We start from the raw sequence: 20,427 nt of genomic DNA on the forward strand, positions 1-20,427 counted from the left end.
CGATGAAGACCATAGGAGCAGCTACCAAGGGAGATCACGTCATGACTCTCAATGTGCCGATCAGAGAGTCACCAAATGCACAAAAGAGGCTCAAAAAAATGAGCGAAAGTGCTCAAAAAAATAAGCGAAAATGTAATGTAGGAGATGACGAGGTGTGAAAAGAGTATTCTCTGCTATCAAAAGCCTCAAGTCAATGTACTGGAGTGTCGGTACAGTCGAAATGACTTGTGGGTAAGCTCGAGAAGCTCAAATCACTGGTGGAGGTTACGGGAGTCCAAATATGAGCAAAAAATATCAAAAAGTAGCCTAAAACTGCTTGGAATTGCCATTAGGAAAAAAGGGAGCTCATTTTGGGGCCCTGTAAGAAATTTGCTATTTTCTCTTTTATCTCTCTTCTAAAATGTGGAAAAAGCAATAAAATATGGATATCTATCAATTTAGGACCACAGGTGTGTCAGCAGTCCAAGGAGGAATAAAAAAGTCCTTTCAAATAATTGAGAAGACGTTGCATTAAACTCTCCATATAGATTCTCTCCCCATATAGATCCGCATCTCTTTCGACAGCGGCCTCTCATAAAGAACCCATCACGCCATCACTAATCCATTTTTTTTCAAATATTTGAATGGTTACCACGAAAGATTAGATGAGTTTTATAAAAAGTAGAGAAGATGAAGAACCAACTCTCACGAAATGGCTGCATGCAACCATGCTATTGAAGAAGAGCCTCAAAAGAAGCGACCGCCATTTACATATTAATTTAGAAGAAAAATATGCACCGCTACAGAAAAGAGGAAAGGTTCCGCTTGTGAATGCTGAGCAAAAGGAAAACATGAGAAGAGCAGGCTCCCAACATATCGACTTATGGTGCGACGAAGAGATTTACCCAAAATGTCCATTGAGAAATTCGAGCCCTCCATTTTCTAATCCGGCAATGTTATAAAGGTTTGTGGGTGATGGGAATAATGGAATGTATGGATACATTTCGACTCAACATTCAACTACGGAAATGTACAAGACATTGTATGTCCGAGAAAGAACGGAGAAGGACCAAGAAATGTCGATAAATTCATACTTGAAAGAGTAGCCTGCAAAGGGAAATTGAAGAGCATTCAAAGACAAAGAATGAGCTAAGGAGAGCAAGAATGAAGAGAACCGTTCTTGGAGAGAGACAACGAAGCAAGAGAATTCAAAACATTGTGCAGTTGAAAGCTGGCACTGGAGGATGTAAGCGCAAAGTACAAAAAGCAAGGTAAGAGTACATCTTGTTTAGCCATTGTATTTGTATATGTGTGTCTATCTTGCAAGAAAATCTATAATATTGCAAAGTTTACTTGTTGCAGGGAAATTTTAAGACCTGAGAAAGAAAACATTGATCCTAATTTAATTCCTGTCAAACAAATGAAGGGTTTAGTCTCCACTATTATTGCAAAGAACATGATGGAGGAAAAGAAGTTTAAGAAGGTAAAACGTGAAGTGCTTGAAGACTTTGTATTGGAAGTAAAGCTGATGTCACGAAAATTCAAGAGGCTCTTAATGTGAGCGAAGTGACCAGAGAGAGATATGCTTCAATATTTAGAGATGCGTCATCAACATTAAAAGATCAACGGATAAAATGTGTGTTGTTACCAACACCAGCACAAGTGTGGAAGGAACGAGGTCATCTCAACCAAGAAATTGATAAGTTTATTAGATAGTACTTTCATATCAAAAGTGTATATGAAAGTGAAAAGGGAAGCACTACATATAATGCTTGGAATAATATTTTTGTAGATCTTGAACAATTGCAGAGACTTATGGTTGAGTTCTACAGTATCACATTTGAAGAATGTAAAGGAGTATTAAAGTTTGTTGTGAAGCTCGATGAGTGTGAAATCATCAAGGAAAAAGAGATAGAGAGAGTTTCTATCCCTTTGATGAATTAAGCACTTGATCAATTGATCACAAAGTCCAGCTCAAAGTACTTCAGTGTCCAATAAGAAAAGCACGTATGGTGGTTGGGTGCATTTGAGGTATGTAAACTATCGCCTTCTACATTAGTCTTTGCTCAAAATGTAATAAATTTTATATCATATATCTTGCAAACCTATGGTTTTAAATTACACGTGAAGACTGAGGACCATGCAGTAATTTATTGGGTATTTCATCAAACAAATATACCATCAATTATCAAGAGTCAAGTCCAAGAACGCCATCTTCATGTTCCAGGGAAGGGTTATTTTCAAATTGAATGGCATATGGCAGGTGACCTGAAGACACTACAGTGTATGTTCAATATAAGCAAAGGGGGTAACTCAAAATCTCTTTGCTTGTACTGCAATGAACCAGCGCATGTCGTAAATTCTAAATGGTGGAAAAGAGCACCCAACAAAGATTAAGTAGATAAAAAATTCAAAGCAGTTCTTGAGATCCCATTATACAATGTTCACATTTGTACATTGCATGCATTATGTAGGATCATTGAGAAATATTGGATTTGCATAGAAACTTTGCCCTGAGAGCAGAAGAAAAGAGGCACTACAATGATTAGAAGCAGTGCTATCAAAAATTGGTCTCCATGGAGAAGATGTACATATTACAAAGGATCTTTAAAAATCTACAAATGGAAAAGATGTTCCTATCAAGCCATCTATTGGTCGAGTAAAGGCTAGAAGATTTCTGTCTCATCCAAAGAGAAAAAAGATAAATGATAGTAAAACAACATATGTATCAAGGATAAAGTGTAACTTGTGGAGAAAAGTCCACAATGCTGTCAAAGATCATCAAGGAGATGGATTGGCAAGAGATGTCAAGGCAGAAGTGTGGAAATGCTTAGATAAACTTTTTGTTTTTTGTGACCAAGCCACCTTTAGCAAAAATGATCAACAAGCATTTGAAGAAGCGGTAAAGAGTTTTGGAAAGGAAATGAAAGAGGCTTGCACAACATGTAACATCACTCATTACATGGTAAGAACAATATCCTATTGTTGTGCATGTTTTTTTTAAAGCAAACAATCTTAGTTTTATATATTCTAATGCCCACTTGCCTATGTATCAAAACAACATGTGATCTACAATCACCTTCCTTTCTTTGTAAAAAAATATGGATGCCCTGCAATTTGGTCCACACAAGGAATGGAGAAATCACACTACATGGCACAAAATGCATTCTTTAGACATACACAACATTTTGGAGTGAAACTGAAAGCCAATAGTTTAAAAGAAGTGTTCCAATGGTTCTATTGAGGAATACTATAAAGACTTCAAGCCAAGAAGAAAGTTAACACATCACAGGTTAAGCTAGCTTTCAGGTTGGCTCAAAAGAAAAAGAGGAGGAAGATTTTGGAGAACTCAAATGCAGCACAAATACATGCTCAGTGGAGACACTCAAAGATATTTGTAAACCACAAATGGGTAGATAGAAGCTAAGTGCTAAACCTTGATCATCAATTGGTGTCATCAAATGTAACAAAAAAAAAATTTCAATGACCAAGACTTGGATCTTTCATTCATAAGAAGTCATTGTGTGCAACCATTGAAATATTTGAAAAGTACTACATATATTTCTATTTCAAAATGTACATTGTTTTTGTCACACATACACATAAACATAACTAAGGCATTCTAAAATGACAGTGTTCTCACAATTCAACCTTACTTCTATCTTGTAAAATATACAATGCCATACAGGCTATCCTTCCAATGGTTTGCCAACTTTGCTTGGAATCTTTCTTTTGACTTTGATTGGAGACATTTTTTTCTTGAGCTAAGGAACAACTGAACTCTTCTCATCTTGTGCAAGAGTTGTTGTGCTCGCAGTTTGCTCTTCAACTAATTTGTCGGGAAGGGCCACCAAAGAAGGCTCTCGATTCCTAATGAGCTTATGCCTTCCATAAGCTTCCAAGGAGAGGGGATCCTTTACACCACAAGCTAGTGCCCAAGCAGTATATGTCAAAAAGTAGCCAGCTCTTGAGCCTTGCTTTCCAGCATAACATCCAAAAATAAGTAAAGCAGACCGCTTCTCTATCAGTATGATCTTATCTGTTTGCCACGATATAGGATGACCACCCAAAACTTTTGAGAAACACTTGAAAAAATAAGTAAGAGCAACCCCATCGTTGCTAAGTAATTTGCTAAAAATTAGTATCTTCACAGCAGATAGGTCTTTAATACAATGAGAAAGGTTTGATAATTTACCAAGCCTAGGAATTCTACTTCTAGCCGCCCTCAGGAGGAATGTGTCATCTTCAACGAACAACTGCCATATGCAAAACACACTTCAATTTAAAACAAACCATCAAATTGCATATCTAAACTCCAAATGCAAGAAGGGTAAGTTCCTTACCTCAATATTCTCATCTTTCTCTAGTATATCATCATTAAATAAGGAGATACCCATCTCCTCCTCCCCCTCGGAGCTATCACTGATATCCAAGCTTACTCTGTGAGGTTGATTCGTACTTGGGTTTCCTGGAAGATTGTCTCATCCACCTCTTTATACATTTTGGCTTGCTCAAAACTGATGGACAATAATTCCGAAGCATCGAATTTGTCCTCCAGCTCTAACAAAGGATCATCCTCAATCCTTACTTCCTTGTCAACCCTACAAGATTGTGAAACTGAGGGCAATTGCATAATCTTCTCTCAAATTAAATAGGCACTGTATGTCATACAACAAGACATACTCTTTTCCCTCAACATTGAATGAGGGAAGAATGGGCACGGTGAGGGTAGAGCTCTCAGCCTCAATGTTATTCACTATGATAGCATCTCTTAGGGTCTCATTTTTTAAGGCTACTAGGTCCAATGCTGCAACTGCAAGCTCTTCCTCTATCGGGTAGATCTTCTCTTCCACTTCTGGTAGATCTAACTTTTCCTCTGTTTCTTCTTCCTCATCGCCATCCTTTGGGTCCTCAACTGATCCATCACCATAGTGTACATACATGGCAAATGCAAGTGCCTCTTCAAGTATCCTACAATTGCCCTTGTATATAGTGCATATTCCCTTGTGGCAGTCTTCAAAACTGTCACACCTTGTGCATTTGATACCTCATCCTGTCGTTTGCAGTAATGTCTTTGACATGTACAAAAGTCTTGCTGTTGATAACTTTTGATCCTTCAACTGTAAGCTTGTGAAAGGATTCATACATCTCTCTAAGAAAATCCTTGTGTTGTGTTAGAAGAGATTGCAAATCCAGCTCCTTATTGAACATATCATGGTATTTGTGATAGTACAATTGGTATTCTAACTTCTGCAGGAAATCAAAGAGCTGCAGTTGGGGTGACTTCTTTTCCTCCTCCTTTCCCTTACCAACTTTGTTTGAACCCTTGTCATTGGGCTTTCTTCTCTTCACTACATCATACAAAATCAAAAAATAAGTTTTGCACATATAGCTAAAAAGAAATAGAAGCATTCATATAGAAATTCTTACCAAAATATTCCTCCTCCTTTACAGCATAAGCTGAGAGGTCAATGGTCTTCCTGACAAGTCTTGGTGCATCACCTGCATTAGCTCCTCCTCTTTGGAAGTTTGATGAAAAACACGATATGACTATCTTTATAATTAAATAGAATGAAATCGCATTTTCTATCAAAAAGTCATATTGATGCAAAAACATCATGTCCATAGAAAATTCAGGTGAATCTACAAGATAGTTGTCTTGATCATTCAAAAGATGAAGCAGATGACTACTAGCTAATGCAGTTGAATTAGATAGATGAAGAAGACAATTGGAAAGGTAGATCAAGACTGTGGTGTATTTAAGTACTTGTATCCTTTCTCTCCATGGCTTTTGCACAAGTATAGGTAGGTGGGGATGATGATGGGAAAAAAGCAAGGTCTAAAGTATTGTCCAGATGAAGATGAGGAAGAAGATGAAGATTCAAAACTGTTGAATGGATGGAGAAAAGTGAAGATAAGAGGAGATGGCAGAGATATCTATTCAAGTCATACTTGTCAGCCACACATGCCAAAATTGGTCTTCAAGTTACTATATTTAGAGTATCTATGATTGCATGCACCTATTTTTAGACCAAGCTACCAGACTTAATCATTCTCGTTGTCATCTCCATCTCTAGTTTCATCTTCCTCCCTACAGGCTTGTGATACACAACCTCAACAACTCTATTACCCTGACCCAATACAGCTCTATCTCAACCCATCAAGCTGACACCCATTAAACTATTATCCACACTGACCCACTACGGCTCACGATACATCAAGCTGACAACCATCAAGTTGGCACCCATCAAGATGGAACCCATCAAGCTCTTCTCAAGCTGATACATACTAATAAGGATAGTACCTTTTGCTAGAAAAGGTGATATTCATGTTTCTTCAGGAAAATTGCTCCAAATCACGTTTTTTATCTAATTCTTGCACACCTAGCATATTTTGCTAATAAACGCGATATAGTGTGTTTTAATGAAAAAGAGCCTCAAATCGCATTTTCTAGCGAAGAAAGCTATTCTCTATGTGCTATGTCACTGGCACCTAAGGAAAGGTGAGGTCTACACAACCACAGATCAAAAAACACTACTGCTCACAAATACAATAGATTCCTAAGTGGTATATATGAGTACTTGGATTTGTTCTGTCCATGGCTGGCCCTGGTGACTTGTTTGTGGCTCTTGCATGGGTGCAGTAGGGGGGGGGGGGTGTTGGGGGATTGATGGGAGTAAGGGGGGGAGGGGGGGTGTTGAAGGGATGATGGGAGTAAGGGGGGGGGGGATGATGGCAATGATGCAAGGTAAGGATGTGGTGTACGGATGGAGGAGACTATAGATCAAAATTGCTAGAGGGATGGAGAAAAGTGTAGATAAGGGGAAAGGGCATAGTTTTCAATGCATGACACATCTGTCTTATCAGCCACACGTGTGGAAAACGGTCTTCTAAGTACCTATGCATTTATTTCCCCATGATTACTTACACACATTTTGAGACAAAACCACCTCTAAGTAGAGTTATCCTTCATTTCATCCCTATCTCTAGTTTCAATTACCTTCAACCTCACCAGCTCCAACTCCAACCTCACCACCTCTAGCTTCAACCTCACTACCTCACCAGCTCCAGCTCCAACCGCACTACCTCACCACCTCCATCACAAAGTCCCAACTCCAACCTCACCAGCTCCACCACCCACTGCAGCTCTAGCCACAACCACCCCAGCTCCATCTCACACCTCTCCAGCTCTAGCTCTAGCTCCAGCTCTACACACAAGCCCAGGTAAGCACATCTCATTTGTAATCTAGGGTCTAGGAGGATGGTGGAGTACAACTGATTAATTAGATTGGGCTTAAGCAAAATTTGCTCAAAAACACGATTTGAGCTCTTTCTTTGTTTTTCTCTTCCATATCACATTTTCTAGCAAAAAGTCCTTCCTCTAGACAAGTTCAGGTAAATGCCTAATAGCTGTTGATGCATTAGAATTAGATAGATCAAGACTATGGCTTTTGCACAAGTATAGGTAGGTGGGGCTAATGATGGGAGAAAAGACATGCCGTAACTAGTCTTTAAGGTACTATATTTAGAGTATCTAGTGATTGCATGCACCTATTTTTAGACCAGGCTTTTTAGAGTATCATTCATTTTGTTGTCCCTACAAGCTTGTGCACACCTAGCATGTTTTGCTAATAAACGTTTTATAGGGTGTTTTTATGGAAAAGAGCCTCAAATCGCATTTTCTAGAAAAAAATGTTATCCTCTATGGACCAAGTACTGGCACCTAAGAAAAGATGAGGTCTACACAATCACAAATCAAGAAAACACTACTGCAAACAAATATAGCAAATTCCTAAGTGGTAGAATGAGTACCTAGATTTTTTCTATCCATGACTGCCTCTGGTGCAGTAAGGGGGGGGGCAGGGGGGGTGGGGGGATGATGGGCGTAAGGGGGGGGGATGATGATGGCAGTGATGCAGATCAGATCTACTAGAGGGATGGAGGAAAGTGTACATCAGAACTACTAGAGGGATGGAGAAAGTGTAGATAAGAGGAAAGGGCACAGTTTCCAATGAATGTCACATCTGTCTTGTCAGCCACACGTGGAAAACAATCTTCTAGGTTCCTGTGCATTTATTTCCTCATCATTGTTTGCACAGATTTTGAGAGAAAACCCCCTCTAAGTAGAGCTACCCTTCATTTTATCCCTATCTCTAGTTTCAGTTGCCTCCAACCTCACCACCTCCAGTTCCAACCTCACTACCTCACCAGCTCCAGCTCCAACCTCACTACCTCACCACCTCCATCACAGAGTCCCACTGCAGCTCCAAATCGAACCTCCCTCACCAGCTCCACCACCCACTACAGCTCTAGCCACAACCTCCCCAAGTCCATCTCACACCTCCCCAGCTCTAACTCCAGCTGTATACACAAGCCCATGTAAGCAATCTGTCACAAGTCATTGGTTTTTCCTCTGTTAGTAGTAAGGTGAAATGACCATTCCATAGCTTTTTCTCAAAGGCACTCTACGAATTGTTTTTCTGAGCACATCTCATCTACATTGTAGGGTTTAGGAGGATGGTAGAGTCCAAACTGATTTATTAGAGTAGGCTTCAGTATATTTTCTCAAAAATGCAATTTGAGCTTGTTCTTTGTTTTTCTCCTCCATATCGTATTTTCTAGAAAACTTTTAGCATGTTGGGTGTTCCTAGGGTATGTCCAAAAACATTTATTGAAAAATGTGATTTCAACCTTTTCTCTATCTTTTTACACCATATCGCATTTTCAAGCAAACTCTTAGGTTGCTGATTTCCTTGTGATGTTTGGGTTTTTTTCTAGGAGAAGAGCATAATATACTATGGCAAGAACCAAAGCAACAGCCAGAAGGAAAGGAAAAGGACTTGACATTCCAGGGACTGCCACAGCTCGATCCAGGTCTAAATCTTCAAAGAAGGGGAAGCTTGTGCATATGCTAGCAAGGAACAGGAAGAAAAGAGTGAGACAAAGCATATCTATCCTGATGGAGATCATGAAGGCTCAAAAAGACATAGGATATGCAGTACTCATGGCACCATTCCAGAGGCTAGTCAGGGCAGTATGCATGAACTGGCATGTGGACTTCACATGATTGCCTCGCAAAACTTTATTTTCACTATAAACGTAGTAGGATGATAGGCACAAAACTTGTGGCAATGGACCAAGACGAGAGGTCATTAGGTCCAATAATTGAAATCAATGTTATTGAGAATGACATCCTTCTAACATCCATCTCACTGGGACAATGTTGCACTCTCTCTATCAGTTACGCAATGAAATTATTATGGAGACTGAAAACAATATCCATAAAGAATTTTCATTCATTTTGAACAACAAGAAAGTAAGTTGGTTTCCACCCTGTGTTTCTCCTAATTTGATTCCTTTACATTTGCATAATACAGTTACATATTGCATAATACAGTTACATATTGCTAAAAATTTATTTTTGCATATACTTCAAAGGAGCGAAAACAAAATTCAATGCAAGGACATTGTAAATAGAACAATTCAGATAATGCAAAGCTATTGACTCAGGTATTATTTGCAACCAAAAAAATATATTTGACATTTGATGTATTAATATAAAATGATTACAAGTATCATCTATTTTTCTATTATTGCTCAGAATCTCTCTCTCGAATTTTTTGCAGTGGAGACTCTTGAGAATCTTCCACATGCTGCTTAGGTTGCTGTTGCTATGGATCCTACTACTATACATCTTGCTGTGGATCTTGCTATGGATCCAGCTGCTCTACATCCTGCTGTGGATCCTACTGCTGCACATCCTCCATCGGTATTGCCTCCTCCTACATCGGCTCCTTCTGCTGCTTTGGCTTTCCTGCCTCCTCATCCATGGGCTCGGGCTCGGCCTCATGCTGCTTTGATGTCCCTGTCTCCTCGTGCATAGGCTCGGGCTTTTAGAAAAGATCAAGTAGCTCATCAACATCGACACCTTCTAGAATGTCCTCTAGATTGCTAGTGCCTGGGACATTCTGAGTCTCTTGTTCAACTCAGAGATCCTTACCGCCTTTTGAGCCCTCTTCTATATGGATTGGTTGGTCTGGTGCTAGACAAGGGGAAGAGTGCTCTAGCAGCTTCAGAATTGTCTTTGCTCTAAAGCTATGTACATATTCGGAGCCAAAACTATCCTCTTTCATATGCAATAAAAACAAAGAATGTTTTTAATATTTTTGTATCAATGCATTAAATTTAGAACTTCTCAAATAGTATGCAATGAAAGCACTCATAAATTCAAGCTCTTTCTCTGAAAAGTATGTGTCCATCATATATTTGGCACTGATGAGAGTCCTCCATCCATAGGAGAAAGGATCCTCCTATTGTGGTGTCTGTTTTATCAAAATAGAAAGCTAAGATGTATATTAGACTATGAAGAGTGCAAAAATAAGAGGGAGATAAAGATAAGTGACAATGATTATTGTACCTGCAATGACATTGGGTGAGCTGAATCTAACATCTTTAACTTTGGATCACGGAGGTCCAGTGCATCCATTAGTCTTTTGAGACAACTGCAATGGGAATGAAGGGCAACAAATTATAAAATTCACACTTCTGCAAGTAAATGCGATATGGCTGACTTTTCAAGAGAAAACCTGAAAATTGCGTTTTAGAAAAAAAGTATAGGCAATGACTGACTTACAATTCCAAATGCTGGTGGGTACTCTTTAAGGAGTTGAATGTATAGCATAGCTTTTGCTGTACATCTATATGTACCAAACTTCAATGATTGCTGCAAGAGAAACAAATAACATGAGGGGACTAGACCAAGAGGGTGTAAATTTAATTTAAATAATCAGGATTTTGACAATAGAGAGTAGTAGTGGAAAAGGTCAGGGAACATACTTTGAACAATATGGGAGGAGAATCATATCAACCACATCCAAATTACAAAAATGAAACCACTTGGAGATGCTTTTGGTTGATGTCTTGTTATATTTTAGCTTGAAAGATATAGTTGGATCAACTATATACACAGAGTGCTGAAGGCTCTGTTGGATTTGACTCTTCAAAAAACTACACAAAATAACTTCACTTAGCTTATGAAAAAGTGAATGCTACAAAGACATAAACACAATTGACATAGAAAGATATACTTACTATAGAGCTGCAAGCATGATTGTGCAAGTCACATGTTTTTCTTTTGGTGCTAAAGCCATGATGCAGTCTTCTATCAAGTCCCAGGTCATGTCATCATTCACAGTCTGGATGGCTACTCTGATCCTTAGTCCAAGTTGTAGGAGCTTCTGCTGAATTTGTACCATCCTCACTAATGTTTGGGATTGTAAGATAGACACTATTTCTTTGACTCTTTCCCTGAGGGACTCTTCATAGGCAACCTTGCCTCTAGTATGAAGTTGGTGAAACACCTCTACAACCTTGAATCCATCATCTTTAGATTTCCTAGCTAGAGGTATCAACAAGATATCTCTCATTTTCAAATCATCCCAATCCTCTGCATTAAGGATCTTGTCATATCTATATCTCACCCTGACAAGTGTTTGGATGTGTTTCTTCATGATGGTAACCTTGTGTGCATGTGCTACTACCATCATGGTGTCCATGAAAAACTCTATGAGCCACTCTTTAGCAGCTTCTTGGATAGCAAGTAGTGTAGTCCTTTGCCATTTCCCTTTAGGTTTCATAGGGAACCTATCTTGCTAGCTCATATGTATTGATCTTCTAATCTTCAAACACCACTAGAGTAACTACAAGTTAAGCATAGGAGGACAGCCTTCAATCACAACCACTATCCAAAATGTTGATTTCAAGATGAGAGATGAGAAGTGTAATATATTTTGCTCTTGTGTGATGAAGAGTAGAGATAATATCTTATATTAATATACAATAATTAACCTAATCAAATTAAAGTAACTAAATCAAGCTAGCCAACGTAAGTAAATTAAATTTAAGTAATTATATTTTAATTAACTAAATTAATTTAATAAAATTAACCAATTAAATAAATTAACCAACGTAATTAAAGTAATTAACCAATCTAATTAATCTAATTATCTTTTAATTAAAAAAATTAATTTAATAAAGTAAACCAATTAAATTAATTAACTAATCTAATTAATAATCTTAATTAATCTAATTAATCTAGTTAATTATGTTATTTAAAGTGATTAATTAGATTAATCTAATTAATTTAAATCTAATTAGAGTAGTTCATCTAATTATTCAGAGGATTTAATTTACTTAATTAATCCAAGTAAACTAATTAATTAGATTGATGTGATTAACTAATTATACAATTAATTTTTTAATCTAATCAAATTATATTTGCTCAATATGCAACCATCGAGTTCTCCAATTCAATCCTTACAAACTTGGATAGGGGGCAAAGACATGCAAAGGAGCCTAAATGCGTGGACGCTTTCCCACTCAAGTAAGTGTACATTCCCTTAAAAGTGCATCTATGTGTTTGAAGTTTCAAGTTTAGCTTCTCATGATGTTTCTAGATGGCAAAAGATGGTATCCATCATTCCAATACTCGATTTGAGCTATACTTCTCCTCGCTATATCTAAAAGGCCACCTTACTCTCTCTCATTTTTGATTTTCGAACTCACTTGAAAAATCGAGCAAGAACCCCATCAAGAACGGCAAGGATCACCATCAAAACTGGCGTAGCAAATTTTCCCCACATATCGCATCAACTCCTTGATGTGAGAAAAGCATGCCAAGTATTGTTGCAAAAGAGCACTCGGTTAAGCAAAGTTCAAAGAAGAATTCATCCATAGGGAATTGCCGCCACATAAACGTGAGCAAAACAAACAATCTTTTTGGAAAGCTGGTAGTCAGATCTATTCACTAAAACTATGACTCCACAATGTGCAACCTAGCATATGCGCACACCTCGTGTAGTTTTGTGTAAAGCCCAAAAAAAGCATGATGGCAAGTTTGTCGAAGTAGATGTATGAGAAAACCGGGAAAGGAGGGAATGGCCTCTCGAAGAAGGCTCTCCGACTGCATAGTCTACACAGAGAGCCAATCTCTATCGAGGACATATAAGAGGACTGGATGATGAAATTTAGCATCGTGCTGGAGGACAAGCTTTCTTGTGCTTGAGTGATTCACAGGTGATCATTAGGTCTCGAACTCATAGTCGATCTTTGTTTGGGGATCGATGCGGAGGACCAACAGGAAATCCCCGCGAATTACCTTGCCACTACTCTAAAAGCTTGCTCTGAATGCATGAGCCTCTACAAGTAGGTGGAATGGTGAGAGAACGAAACATAGCAAGGACTTACCTTGCACAGTTACCGTGATCCGAAACCCGACATAGTCAATTGATCATCTCCTCGACAGTCCATGTGTGCTCCCATGAAATCCAAGTCTCTGGCAACTCCTCTACGCATGGACCATGGATGCTGAAGCTCTCCAAACGCAATCAATGTGTGGTGATAGAGCACCCACTTTGGACAACAACCCACGACCAAAATAGCCCGTCCATGCAACCATTGAAAACGTAAGACTCCATGCAAAGAACCCGCAAAAAGCTAATGCAACCCAAAGCGTCAGTTAACTCGAGTGAAGCCGCAAAGAAACTCAAGTTCTCAATTTCCAGAAAATCGAATTAATATGTGGCATTTTATACTACTTTGCCAAAAACATGCCCAAATCCGTTCCTGAGCTAGTGACTCTAACGAGCCAATGCTAACAAAACGGAGTGGTGAGAGATTGGCGGAAGACAGTTATGAGGATTGAGTGATTGTATTTCGAGTAGGCTCTTAGCGTTGGTATTACCTTTGTATTCATTAAGTTAGCTTGAGTGGTTGTGGAGTTAATGGGTATTGCCCTTGTATTCATTAAGTTAGCTTAAGTGGTTGTGAATGTAGCGTTGGTATTGCCCTTGTATTCATTAAGTTAGCTTGAGTGGTTGTGAAGTTGATGAATACATGTGATATAGAGCAAAGGGTAGAGTATTGAGGGTCATATATAGACACAAGAATTTGATGATTGTATTTCAAGTAGGCACTTAGCGTTGGTATTGCCCTTGTATTCATTGAGTTAGCTTGAGTGGTAGGACAGACACTCATCTTATGCAATGATATGAATGTAAAGAAACAATGCACTCAACTATTAGTCTAATATCCTTTAGCTTGAGTGGTTGTGAATGTAGCGTTGGTATTGCCCTTGTATTCATTAAGTTAGCTTGAGTGGTAGGACAGACACTCATCTTATGCAATGATATGAATGTAAAGAAACAATGCACTCAACTATTAGTCTAATAGCCTTTCGCCATAGGTGTTAGAGAGAGCGAACAATTGGACAGGTCCTCCTTGTAAAGGCAAACTCAGACAACCTCTAGGTATGCTCTCTTGTGATTGTCTCCCAACTATTATTGGGCCCACGAACTATGATGAGACCCCAAAGGTGGTGAAACATTGACCCTTCCAATCAATGGAGAGGACTCCAATGTAGGGAGTCTAACAGATCAACCAATGATCTGTAGACACCCACAAGAGGTCCAAAGAACAACTAATAGGAGCTGAGACATCCTACCATGCAGAAACTGCATCATATCTAATGTAAGCCGAATCCACTTGGCCAACTACAAAGTAGGTTGACGTCAGTATCCAACCATCTGAGGTAATCACCACCTTATAGACCATAGAAACCATCACTTTCCCATAGTACCTTTGATCAAAGTGATCCAAAAACCAAAGCTGATCAACACAGCATCGTTCCCAATCTGATTCCATCCAAACCAGCAATTGATATTTGAAACTTTGAATACAAAACGTGAAGTCCCAAACGATCAATGGCAACGTGACCATCCGATGGCTGTGATAAGAACTGACTCATTTCAAGTGACTTGGGAGCCCTCTGCACATGAATGTAGGACAACCCAACATCCTGATCAATGCCGCATCACCTCAAAGGAAAAAAATCCAAACAACAAACTAGTAAATAGAACACAGACGCATCATCACTTCCAAAAGTGTGTGGCCTCTCAAATGTGATTGAGAGTGCAATAGGTGAAAGTGCATGGCTCTATCTCGTAAGTTTTGAGTGTAGAAATGTGCATGGCTTCTCACAAGTGCATGCAACAATAATTGTAATTTATTCAGGTGACCCTTATGAGGATGAAATCTCATGGAAACGATCCAAAACCATAATCAACCATCACTAAAACATGCTTACACCACTTCCATTCTTCCCCTAATCATAAGCAATGAGCTCCACACAAGAATTGTCGAAACTTCACTCCAGAAAACCAAACCTGTCATGGAACTTAGTGACAAAGAACTGCATAGGCATCCAATCAAATAACCCAAAGAAACATGTGCATCGGGTCCTCAACAATGAGAACTCCACTCAACTACAAACGTTACCAACACTTGGAATATTCACCACCCTCTCACACTCTCAACTGAGATGATCAATGACAAACCCCAACAAAAACACCAACATAGAGACAACACTCCATTCTTGATCACAAAGAAGAACAAAACAACAACTAGTCATATATTTCATCCCTACTAAAATCCAATCTCGAGAAAGGATGATCTATTGGCACCATTGTCGCATTCAATAGCTTGCCTTCAGCAAAGACAGATAAGAGTTACAATGTTGGCAATACACCTTAATCTTCTACTAGTAATGACCCTTATCCATATGCATAACATAATGGTTATCCCTCACAACCATATTCCCATACTCATCAAACTTTGTATGCTCCCATCTAGACTCCAACGAAGAAAACCTACCACCTTACCTTGTAGACATCTGAGGATGGCAAAACCCACCAACTACCTTACCTACAACGGTTAGGATATGATCCAACAAAAGCAACGACCGGAATGGTTAAGGATCACCAAGAATATTCCACCATAGCAAAAACCCGTAATCCAAACAAATGGCAACAATTGCCACAACAAAACATCACATGCACCCATTCTACATGAGGACATCCATAGCAACTTGTGTCACCATGTGATGGCTCCACATGATAAGTGCATGAAAGGGAGGATACACTTATCATTGTCCTCTTCGTGTAAACGGAAAATTAGTCTCATATTCATTTAGCCAGTCACTCATGCACTAAGGGTCCTTTTTCCCCACTTGTCCAAATTGAGCTTCTTTGGGAAGGAGAACTTGATTGGTTGTAGAATGGATCCTCGCGAGCTTTGTGGTGTTGGGTTGGATCCAAGACACAATCAATACTCAATCTCTCTCTACTCTATGAGCCTTAGTGCATGAAGATCCTTTTGGGGGGGGGGGGCGGGGGAGAGAGATTCTAATTATAATTCATACACAGTGGAAGACTGAGGTTATGCTAACTGCTATTATTAACTATGGCCTTGGCAATCACAAGTACCCAAACGACACAACTGAGGGGTTCCCACACTAAGGGAGTTGCATACATCATTTGGGTCCTCAATGGAATGGCCAGATCTTTGTTGAATGAATAGGCTATGGATGGCTGCCAATGGCTAAGGCTGGTCGCTGAGGTTGAGGGGCCAGGGCTGAGGGTTGTTGCTGTTCAGGGTTGAGGCCAAGACCTGAGGACCAGAGCTACTGCTGTTGATGGCTGGAGAGAAAGGAGCTTCTAATATTGCAATGTAGAATGAGAGCTTGGAGAGCATTTTACCATCTGAAACCCATCTGTGGTTGGTGTGGTCGGCAATCGATACCAAGTCAGCCAAAAGTCAACCTTGCCAAAAAGGTGAACATGTTGACTGTTTGAAAAAAAAGTAAACTCTGTTTTCAGACCTGTTTTGTCCTATGCTGTTTTTTAAAGATTGAATGCTGCTGTTACTGTCCAAGCTACATGCTATTGCTCAAATTCTGTGTGATGAGCATGATGCTTTGACTCAGTTGAATTATAGGCAGATGTCTATGGGCCTTAGCATGCCCATGACAACCAAGTGGCCCCCAAGCCTCGCAGGAGGCAAGGTAGACTTGTTTTGACGACCTGTCATTATGGCTGCAATAGATGCATACAAGTGAAGGATCAAAATCCCACACTTTCTTGGATTCTGTGATGTAAGTGGAAATGGAGGTGACGACCTGTCATTATGGCTGCAATAGATGCATACAAGTTAAGGGTCAAAAACCCAAACTTTCTTGGGTTCTGTGATGGAAGTGGATAAGGAGGTGAAGTCAACCAGGGTAATAAACTCATGGATTAATCAGCACTACACAAATCTGATCAAGCAAGAAAAAAGCTGCATTTGCTTTGTCTACAAGTGAGGCAGAGTATATATCTATGTGAATGTGCATGCAAGACATTGGCAAACCCAAGAACATGGTGATCTTTCATATTATTCCATTTGACTGAAGCAGAGAGAAGGGAGATATTGGAGCTGTCCATGGTTTCTCTAAAGATCAAACAACATACCTACTGATCAAGGCACATTTCAACCAGCAAAACTCTTCGAAAATCATTGTAACAATCCACCACAATAAAGGGGTGTTAAAGAATAGGAGGGAATGAATCACTCAAACCTCCACCCAAGATCTCTCCAACTCTTACACACACTCAACTCAGATAGATGATCACAGATGCAATAAACACTCACTCAGAAATAACTTGGACAGAGAGAGAGAGAGAGTATATTCATCCACCGGATGGTGGGCAGAAAAAACAGCTCACAGGGAGCAATACAAAATACAGCAAAGTGCTGGAGAATACTGAAGGACTCTCTCTCTCTCACAAACTGCTCCAGAACTGAGTGCACAGCACAGCCTTGGAAGGAGGCTTTCAGTCTTGCACTGGATGCTGGAATGACTGAAGGAGTGGGCCTTTTATAGGCACTGCCCAGGCCCTTGAGTTGACCGACCAGCAGGGTCGGTACCCTGTCTGGTGGCCGACCAGGTGGGCCCTAGAAGACCGACCAGGGTTGCCCTGGTCGGTGGCCCTGGTTGGGCCGACTTGGCCTGCCACAGGCCCCTATTTAAGGGTGCCCTGTGCAGCCAGTCTGCGCAGCTGTGGCGCCTCCAAGTGAGGCCTAAGGCCCCTGTTTCCCTGCTGTTGCAGGCAGCAACCAGCCCATGTGCTGGTTGCCTATGATGCCGGCCTGAGTCTCTCTCTTTCCCCAGCCCTCCTACCTCTCACTACCCCTTGTCCCCTCAAATCGGGGGCTCACAGGTGGGCACAGTGAGTTTCTGACACCCCCCCTCAATGTCACAACTGTGGGCCAATCCCCATGCGTTTGATGAGGTGCTCCATCTGTTCTCGAGGGAGTGCCTTCGTGAAGAGGTCGGACAAGTTATCGGCGGTCGGGCAGTACATAAGCTCGATCACGTCGTCGATGATGAGCTCTCGAACAAAGTGGTAATGAACTTCGATGTGCTTGGTCCGCGCATGGTACACTGGATTCTTGGCAATGGCTATGTAACTCTGATTGTCGCACATCAGCGCTGTTGCGTCCTCCAGACACGCGTCCATGTCCTCCAGAATCCACCTCAACCACAGTGTCTCACAAGCTGCTGTACACGCAGCTCTGTACTCTGCCTCTGTAGATGAAAGGGCCACTGTGGGTTGCTTCTTACTCAGCCAAGAGATGGCACCAAATGCAAGTAAGAAACAATACCCTGTTGTCGATCTTCTGGTGTCAGCATCACCCGCCCAATCACTGTCACAGAACCTGCCTAGTTCGATGCCTTTGGTGTAGGTGATCCCATAGGTGCAAGTACCCTTTAGATACCTCAGCACCCGTAAACCTGCATCCCAATGACTCTTCTTGGGAGAAGTAGAGAACTGGCATAATAGCCCAACTGCATAACAAATATCAAGTCGACTATTGGTAAGGTAAAGCAAGCTTCCTACCAATCGTCGGTACAGAAGAGTATCGACCGGCTGAGATGTGTCGTGAACACTTAGCTTGAGCCCAACCTCCATGGGAGTTACTGCTGTCCTGCAATCCTCCATCTAAAATCTCTTCAGAAGTTCTCTGCAATATTTCTCCTGTGAAATGAAGATCTTGCCTTTGGCCTGCTTTACTTCTATCCCAAGGAAGTAGTGTAATAACCCAAGGTCAGTCATCTCAAACTCAAACATGAGTAGCTCCTTGACCTGTGAAATCTTCATGACATGGTCACCTATCAAGATAAGATCATCAACATAAAGGCTGAGTACCAGTCGCAATCCCTTCTCAATGAACAAGTAAAGGTTTGCCTCAGAAGGACTCCGACTTAGCCTTATCTTCTGAAAGAATACATCAATCCTTTGGTACCAAGCTCTAGGGGCCTGTTTCAGCCCGTATAATGCCTTCTTCAACCTGCAGACCTTTAATGGGGACCTTGGATCTTGAAAGCCCAGTGGCTGCTCCACGTATACCTCCTCCTCCAGGGTTCCATTAAGGAATGCGGACTTCATGTCCATTTGAAAAATAGGCCACTGGAATTGGGCAGCAAGGGCAATCACTGTCCGGATAGTAACCATGCGGGCTGTGGGAGCAAAAGTTTCATCAAAATCCATACCTTCATTTTGAGCAAAACCTTTGACCACTAACCTTGCTTTATACTTATCCAAGCTGCCATCTGATTTGTATTTAAGTTTATATACCCACTTAGTGCCGATGACTTTCCGTCGCGGGGGCCTGGCCACTAAGTCCCAGGTATTGTTCTTCAGGATAGCATCCATCTCTGCCTGCATGATAGCCTGCCATTTTGGATTGTCCTTCGCCTCCTCGAAGGTCCTTGGCTCATCAAGCTGAGCCACCAACGCAAAATTCACGGATGGGGTCTTTTGAAGACGTTGGGACCAATGCAATCCGGAACTGCTACTCTCAGGTAATTCGGTGACCCGAGACTCTTCCAATGTCCTTAGGTACCATTGGGGCAACCTTTTCTGCTTCTCAGTGGGAGGAGGAACTCGAACTGCTTCTGGAACATTCTGCTCTTCCTCAGTATCTTGTGGAACATCAGCTTCTGATTTTGCCACCTTTTGGATGGTCAACCTAGGGCAGGGTGGGTTCGGGGGTTGAACAATCTCCTCCTCGTCAATCTGAGGCTCATCCTAGGGTTCAGGTTCCTTTTCCTCGAAGACAACATCCCGACTGATAAGGATCTGCTTCTTTACTGGGTCGAAGAGTCGATAGGCCTTGGATTCTTTGCTATACCCAACAAAGATACATTTTCTGCTCCGGGAATCAAGCTTGGTCCTGTCTTCCTTGTGCACATGCACCCATGCGTTAGAACCAAAAATGCGAAGATGAGTGATAGAGGGCTTCTTACCATAAAATGCCCCATATGGAGTCTTGTCCTTGACGGCCTTCGTCTTGGTCCTGTTGAGAATGTGTACGGCTGTATTGATAGCTTCACTCCAATAGGCTTTAGAAAGGTCCTCCCTCGGAGCATAGCAAGCTCTGTCTCTGTGGTGGTTCTATGCTTCCTCTCGGCTACCCCGTTTTGCTGAGAAGTATGTGTTGTGGTGAGTTGTCGCTTGATCCCATGCTTGCGACAAAATGTGTTGAACTCATTTGAACTGAATTCTCCCCCCC

This window comes from Dipteris shenzhenensis, chromosome 11, assembly GCF_047967505.1.
Source record: "Dipteris shenzhenensis isolate YYH24624 ecotype China chromosome 11, Dip_SZ_1.0, whole genome shotgun sequence".
Taxonomy (NCBI): Eukaryota; Viridiplantae; Streptophyta; class Polypodiopsida; order Gleicheniales; family Dipteridaceae; genus Dipteris; species Dipteris shenzhenensis.